At 51.8% G+C, this 8240-nt stretch overlaps 1 non-coding gene across 1 annotated transcript; it reads left to right on the top strand.

The window, feature by feature from the left end:
* The first annotated feature begins 415 nt into the window (after positions 1 to 415).
* Positions 416 to 578, top strand: LOC133761380 (U1 spliceosomal RNA). The gene has a single exon (XR_009866177.1). It is a non-coding gene; the product is annotated as a U1 spliceosomal RNA (small nuclear RNA).
* The last annotated feature ends 7662 nt before the right edge of the window (positions 579 to 8240 follow it).

The following is an 8240-nucleotide window of genomic DNA, read 5'->3' as shown; positions in this document are numbered from 1 at the left end:
GACTCTCAGGAATTCTGCTCCTGGGTGGTTGAAGCTCTTGTAGCCTTGCTGCAAGTGTTGTTAGAATGTGCAGTGATGGCCGGCACCACAGCTCACTAGGCTAATCCTCCACCTGCGGCGCCGGCACACTGGGTTCTAGCCCCGGTTGGGGCGCCGGATTCTATCCTGGTTGCCCCTCTTCCAGGCCAGCTCTCTGCTATGGCCCGGGAGGGCAGTGGAGGATGGCCCAAGTGCTTGGGCCCTGCACCCACATGGGAGACCAGGAGGAAGCACCTGGCTCCTGGCTTCGGATCAGCACAGTGTGCCGGCCGCAGCGGCCATTGGGGGGTGAACCAACGGAAAAGGAAGACCTTTCTGTCTCTCTCTCTCACTGTCCACTCTGCCTGTAAAAAAAAAAAAAAAAGAGTGCGCAGTGATCCTTACCTGCCAGGGGAGACACCCTCACCGCGGGGGTGCTTTCCCCAGGGCAAGGCTCATCCATTGCACTCTGGATGTGCTGACCCTGGGATCTCCCCAAACGTGGGAAACTTGGCCGCATAATTTGTGGTAGTGGGGGGCTGCGTTCACACTTTCCCCTAAAAAAGAATACACAGTGAGGGCTGGCGTCATGACAGAGAACAAGCTGCTGCCTGCAGTCCACCATCCCACATGGGCGCCAGTTCCTGTCCTGGCTGCTACACTTCCCATCCAGCTCCCTGCTAATGATCTGGGAAAACCAGCAAAAGATGGCCCAAGTGGTTGGGCCCCTCCCACCCATGAGGGAGACCAGAAGCTCCTGGGTCCTGGCTTTGGCCTGGCCCAGCCCTGACTGTTACTGCCATTTGGGGAGTAAACCAGCAGATGTAAGATCTTTTTCTCTGTTTCTCCCTCTCTCTCTGTAACTCGGCATTTCAAATAAATAAATAAATTTTTTTTTAAAAAGAGGGGCCGGTGCTGAGGCACAGCAAGTTAAAGCCCCAGCCTGCAGTGCCTGCATCCCATATGGGTGTCAGTTCAAGTCCCAGCTGCTCCTCTTCTGATCCAGCTCTCTGCTATGGCCTGGGAAAGCAGTAGAGAATGGCCCCAATCCTTGGGCCCCTGCACCCAAGTGGGAGACCCTGAAGAAGCTCCTGGCTCCTGGCTTCAGATCAGCTCAGCTCTGGCCATTGTGGTCATTTGGGGAGTGAACCAGCAGATAGAAGACCTCTTTCTGTAACTCTGTCTTTCAAATAAAAAAAATAAATCTTTAAAAAAAAAAAAAAAAAGAGAGCCCACAGTGGTTAAGACTTGGGCTGCTGGCGCCCCATATTGGAGCGCCTGGGTCTGAGTCCTGGCTCTATTCCAAACCTAGCTTCCTGCTACTGTACACCCTGGGGAAGCAGCAAGAGATATAGCTCAAGCACCTGGGTCCCCGTCAGCCATGTCGGAGTCCTGGACTGAATTCCGGGCTCCTGGCTATGGCCTAGGCAATCCAGCCCCGGCTGTTGCATTTGGGGAGTGAACTAGCAGATGGAAGATCTCTGTCCGTCTCCAGTTTTCAAATAAAATGAAAATGAATAAATAAGACTCCAAACCAACTTCTTCACTGCTATGCAATTTTACTTTGTTTTATAAAAGAATAAGAACTTTTTGGATCTCTAAATAAATAAATAAAATTTTATAATCCTTTCTTGCTTTGTTTCCGATCACTGCTTCAGACTCAAGTTTTCCTTTAACTGCTAGATTTTGTTGGGAAAAATCCTTCCCTTTACACTTCTCAAACTTCCCCATATCTACAAAGAAAAGATGTTGGGGACCAACTCAGTTTGCTGGGACTTTTCCAGGTTTAACAGCTGACATTTTTTTTTTTTTTTTTGACAGGCAGAGTGGACAGTGAGAGAGAGAGACAGAGAGAAAGGTCTTCCTTTTTGCCGTTGGTTCACCCTCCAATGGCCGCCGCGATTGGTGCGCTGCGGCCGGCGCACTGCGCTGATCTGATGGCAGGAGCCAGGGGTTTCTAGGGCCCAAGGACTTGGGCCATCCTCCACTGCACTCCCTGGCCACAGCAGAGAGCTGGCCTGGAAGAGGGCCAACCGGGACAGGATTGGTGCCCTGACCGGGACTAGAACCTGGTGTGCCGGCGCCGCAAGGCGGAGGATTAGCCTAGTGAGCCGCGGCGCCGGCCAACAGCTGACATTTCTGCCTCCCACTCACCCCCAAGCTCCCCACAGTGGCTAAGTCAGGACCTTAGTCCCTCTGGGGCTCACTGCGCTGACCCTTCCGGTCACCTCTGGCCATCACCCCAGGCCTGATCACAGAGACTGCCCGTGAAGCCCCAGGTGGGAGCCGGACGAGAGCAAAGCAGCTGTTGGCACACTGACTTCAGATTACACGGTCAGAACACAAGGAGGCAAGTTCCGCGTTTTACTACATCTGGCCAAAAAGGATCTTTTTGATCTGGCTAAATGCTCTGGCACTGACAAGAGAGGAAAGACATCAGTCCCAGAACCAGACTTGAAAAACGGGCTTGAAAGAGAGTCTTGTGGCTTTCCCTGGAGGGGCAGGGCTAAGCACCTTAGTTATCTTGTTTCTCGATTCTGTTCCCCACTGAAAGACACTGTGGTAACATTTCCAAATGTGTTTGTCCCCTGCAGAGCAGAATTGTCTCTCTGCCCGATAGATCAAATGCCACAAACTAAAGTTCCATTGCGATGCTGAGTTAAGCCACCACTTGGGAACCTGCGTCCCATATCCAAGTGCCAGTCCAAATCCCAGCTCCTCGGCTTCAGGTTCAGCTCCCTGCTAATGCGCCCGGGAGGCAGCAGATGATGGCCCACATGCTTGGTTTCATGCTACCCACGTGGGTGGACTTCCTGGCTCCTGGCTTCAGCTGGCTGAGCCCCGGCTGTTGTGGTCATTCAGGGAGTGAAGCAGTGTATGGTAGATCGATCTCTCTCTCTCCCTCTCTCTCCCTCTCTCTCTCTCTCCCCTCCGTTTCAAGCAGATGAAAACAAACATTTTACAACCCTTTTCCTGAAAATGATAGTAAATGCTTGGCCCATCTTTCAGACCCCCTCAGGTTAAGAGTTGAAGGGAGAGATGTTGACCCACCGCAGGGCAGCGGACACCCACGACAGAGGTTCTCAGACTGTAAATGGCAAAGCTAACTTTGTGGATTGGACCAGCTTGAGGAGAAAACAGCTACGAGTACATCCCAGGGTGAAGGTGACTTGGTAAAGCTTGCCTGCTGCTTAGGTACTAACTCCTGATCCTTTATCCACAATGGCGCTTCGGGATTCCGACTTTTTCTGAGTTTAAGAAACAGTTTATTTTATTATTTTATTTTATTTTATTTTTTATTTTTGACAGGCAGAGTAGACAGTGAGAGAGAGAGACAGAGAGAAAGGTCTTCCTTTACCGTTGGTTCACCCTCCAATGGCCGCTGTGGCTGGCGTGTTGCGCCGATCCGAAGCCAGGAGCCAGGTGCTTCCTCCTGGTCTCCCATGCGGGTGCAGGGCCCAAGCACTTGGGCCATCCTCCACTACCTTCCTGGGCTACAGCAGAGAGCTGGACAGGAAGAGGGGCAACCGGGATAGAATTCGGCGCCCAGACCTGGACTAGAACCCTGGGGTGCCGGCGCCGCAGGCGGAGGATTAGCTAAGTGAGCCGGGGCACCGGCCAAGAAACAGTTTCAAAGTTAGCTGGCTGCTGCTGCCAGTGGAGAGAGGGAGACGCACCACTGGCAGGGAGGATCTGGGGACACTGCCACCCTGCAAACAACAGGAGAAAACCCCGGCGGGTGGGGGAGTCACAGTAAACCTTGTTCTGGGCTCCATTTGTGGCTCAGGTATGAACTGTCAGGGAGGCACGTGCCTCACGCAGGAACTCTCTTGCCAACCCTTCTCAAGCTCCCATAGATTAAGAGCGGTCTGCAGGGGCTGGTGCTGTGGCATAGGGGGTAAAGCCACCACCTGTGGTGCCGGCATCCCATATGGTGCCAGTTCGAGTCCCAGCTGCTCCACTTCTGATCCAGCTCTCTGCTGTGGCCTGGGAAAGCAGTAGAAGATGGCCCAAGTCCTTGGGCCCCTGCACCCATGTGGGAGACCCAGAAGAAGCTCCTGGCTCCTTACTTTGGATCGGCGTAGCTCCAGCTGTTGCGGCCACCTGGGGAGTGAAACGTGGGATGGAAGACCTCTCTCTCTCTCTCTCTCTCTCTCTCTCTCTGCCTCTTCTCTCTCTGTGTAACTGTGACTTTCAAGTAAAATAAATAAATCTTTTTAAAAAAAACAATAAGGAGCGGTCTGCAGCCCCTAACCCTGCCGAGACCGTACATTCTGAAGGCAACACAAACCCAGCTCTGGTCTTGGTTACTTCTGCATGAAATCCCAATCCCACAGCTGTGATCCCTGGGAACGGGAACAAAAACTGTTTCTCCCATCAGCTCCTCAGTTACCCTTCAGGGGACAGCGCCGTGAGCCGCCACTGGGGACGCCCACATCCAGTATCGGGGAACCAATTCGAGTCCCACAGCTTTCTACTGGTACGTCCTGGGAGGCAGCAGAAGTTGCCTCCAGTGCCTGGGCCCCTGCCACCCACGGAGGAGACCCAGATGGAGTTCTGAGCTCCTGGCTCCGGGCTGGCCCAGCCCTGGCTGTTGCTGAACAAAGGGATAGAAGATCTCTCCCCCCTCCACCCCAACTCGTTCTAGTAGGTGAAAACAAACATCCTTAAAAAAAAATTGTTCTTCGGCCGGCGCCGCGGCTCAATAGGCTAATCCTCTGCCTTGCGGCGCCGGCACACCGGGTTCTAGTCCCGGTCGGGGCACCGATCCTGTCCCGGTTGCCCCTCTTCCAGGCCAGCTCTCTGCTGTGGCCAGGGAGTGCAGTGGAGGATGGCCCAAGTGCTTGGGTCCTGCACCCCATGGGAGACCAGGAGAAGCACCTGGCTCCTGCCATCGGATCAGCGCGGTGCGCGCCTACCGCGGCGGCCATTGGAGGGTGAACCAACGGCAAAAGGAAGACCTTTCTCTCTGTCTCTCTCTCTCACTGTCCACTCTGCCTGTCAAAAAAAAAAAAAAATTGTTCTTCAAACCTCTCTTGTTGACACAAGGTGGACTATGAGTAAAAGAGGTACGAGGGGACTTCAAAGCGTTTGTGCAGGATAAACTAAAAGCTACATTTATGTAGGCGCCAACAGTGTGAAATCCATGCACAGTGTTTTCACCATATGCATTTTCCAGGAACTGTTTGAAGATTCCCCCATGTGTTTCAGTGCTCAGCCGTTGCCTCCAAGCCAAGAGCTCCGGTCTGGAACATTCCTAAGAATCTGCAACTTTCTCCATCCTTATGCTCAACACACTGAAGTCACCTAGGTTGCGTCTCTAGGCAAAACAAGACCTTTTAGCCCAACAGAATGACACACCTGTACAATAGAAGGATAGCAAAATGAGAAAAACACCAAAACCAAGACAAAAACCAAAAAGCCACACGACCTGATTCACTGATTCCCATGATCACCGGCCAGGGAATCTTCAAAGCTTGCTGAGTGCAGAAGTTTAAGCAGGGAGTTGGCTTCTAAGAAAGCGGGTGTTGGCCAGCACCGTGGCTCACTAGGCTAATCCTCCGCCTGTGGCGCCGGCACACTGGGTTCTAGTCCCGGTTGCCCCTCTTCCAGTCCAGCTCTCTGCTGTGGCCTGGGAGTGCAGTTGGGCCCTGCACCCACATGGGAGACCAAGAGCAAGCACCTGGCCAGCTTCAGATCGGCGCAGCGCTGGCCGTGGCGGCCATTTGGGGGGTGAACCAACGGAAGGAAGACCTTTCTCTCTGTCTCTCTCTCACTGTCTATAACTTCCTCTCACTGTCTAACTCTGCCTGGCAAAAAATTAAAAAAAAAAAAAAAAAAGCGGGTGTTTTTGTTGAAAATTCAGCAGTTACATTGTGAGGACTTACTAACATTTGTTTTTCTAGTTTAAAAACCTGTGTGCTTCCTCATGTTTCTGGAGCTCCCTAGATAGGTTCTGAATGGGTGGCCCTGGGAGGGATTGTGACGTCATCACAGACAGCCCCACTTTTACGTCTCTCTCCCTGAAGCGCCTCTCCTGGTCAGACACCAAGGACTCCTGCTGCTCCAATCCCTGTTAAATGCCAAGAGGTTAAAACCATGACTTCTTGATGATCATTCTAAAAGTGCTATGGGAGGGGCCAGTGCTGTGGTGTAGTGGGTAAAGCCACTGCCTGCAGTGCTGGCATCCCATATGGGCGCCTGTTCGAGTCCCAGCTGCCATACTTCCAATCCAGCTCTCTGCCATAGCTTGGGAAGGCAGTGGAAGATGGCCCAAGTCCTTGGGCCCCTGTACCCATGTGAGAGACCTGGAGGAAGCTCCTGGCTCCTGGCTTCGGATCAGTGCAGTTCTGGCCATTGCAGCCAATTGGCGAATGAACCAGCAGATGGAAGACCCCTCCCCACCGCCTCTCTTTTTCTCTGTGTAAATCTTTCAAATAAATAAGTAAATCTTAAAAAAAAAAAAAAAGTGCTATGGAATAGAATAAAGTCACACAATGGGAATGGTGGAATTTCAATAGGAGTGAGGGGTGTCTGTGAGCCCGAGGGTCTTCTCATGCCTAGACAGCACCTTTGGGGGCAGACTCGGCCCCAGAGCCGACAGGAGTGTCCCGTCAGTGCAGAGGATGAAGCGGGCTGTCTCCCTTTCCGTGAAGGCACAACATCATCAGGTATCTGTTACAAAACACAGGTGAGTGGCACTTTCACTAAGGATAGCTCAAAGAACGCCGGGTAAGATAAACTGATCAGCCAAACCACCACGGTATACAGCTAGGTATAAACATCAGAACTGCACATACTACTGCAGCAGAGCTCAACTGCTTCGATCAACAGACACACACAATAAGTTTCAAATCACTTTAAAAGTAGGAAGGTTACAGCTTTTTTTTTTTTTTAGAGATTTATTTTATTTGAAAGGCAAGTTACACACAGAGAGACAGAGAGAGAGATATCTTCTCTCTTCTGGTTCACTCCCCAAATGGCTGCAACATCCAAGGTTGGGCCAGCTTGAAGCCAGGAGCCAGGAGTTTCTTCCAGGTCTCCCACATGGATGCAGGGGCCCAAGCACTTGGGCCATCTTCTACCTCTTTCCCAGGCCACAGCAGAGAGCTGGATAGGAAGTGGAGCAGCCGGGACTGCAGCAGCTGCTCGTCTGGATGCAGGTGTCCCAGGTGGCAGATGAGCACCCTGGGCCACGACGCTGGGTTCCACAGCTTCTGTCTTCCAGTGCCGTGGTAGCCTTGGTGCAGGGTTTTATGGGGTGTGCATGCATCAGTATTTTGCTTCAGGGTTTTTCCTTCTTGAGTATACATGTTGTGAACAACAGAATACAACTTTTTAAAGCTTTTAAAAAATTTTTTAATGTAAGAACAGATTCATGTCTAAAAGCTTGCTGTTTTAAAAATTATTTTATTTTAAAAGCAGAAACATAGGTAGAGAGAGATCTTCCATCTGCTCGGTTTACTCCCCCAATGCCAACATCTAGAGCTCAAGGCCAAAGCCAGGAGCCCAGAATTCAATCTGGGTCTCCATGTGGGTGGCAGAAGCGCTTGGGCCATCTTCTGCTGCCTTCCCGAGTACATTAGCAATGAGCTGGATCAGAAGTGGACACCTGGGATTGTAACTGGCGCCCAAGTGGGGTGTGCCCACATTCCAGGCAGCCACTTAACCTGCTAGACCACAATGCAAAAACCTGTGAAGGCAGCAGAAATCTCCCAGTTTGCTCTTATGCGGGCCAGCATCTTGTATGCAGCGGGTTAACACCCCGGCTTGAAGCACCAGCATCCCATATGGGTGCTAGTTCTATTCCCGGCTGCTCCTCTTCCAATCCAGCTCTCTGCTGTGGCCTGGGAAAGCAGTAGAAGATGGCCCAAGTCCTTGGGCCCCTGCACCCATGTGGGAGACCTGGAAGAAGGTGTTGTGGCCATCTGGGGAGTGAACCATCAATGGAAGACCTCTCTCTCTCTCTCTGTGTAACTCTTTCAAATAAATAAATAAATCTTTAAAAAAAAAAAAGATGGCAGCATTAAAAAAAAAAAAGAAAGAAAGAAAGGATGTTTTAAACTTGTGGATACATAAACCCGGGATAGCCTTTAAGGCTGGGAACGTTAAGAACAAAGGAAGCAACGGGAGTGGCGTGGGGCGGAGGTTAAGCCACTGCTTAGGGCAGCTGCATCCATCCTGAGCGCTGGCCGAGTCCCGGCTCCCCGGCTGCTCCATGA

Source organism: Lepus europaeus, chromosome 5 (assembly GCF_033115175.1).
Source record: "Lepus europaeus isolate LE1 chromosome 5, mLepTim1.pri, whole genome shotgun sequence".
Taxonomy (NCBI): Eukaryota; Metazoa; Chordata; class Mammalia; order Lagomorpha; family Leporidae; genus Lepus; species Lepus europaeus.
The sequence above is the reverse complement of the archived record's forward strand: the minus strand, read 5'-3'. Positions and strand labels throughout refer to the sequence as shown.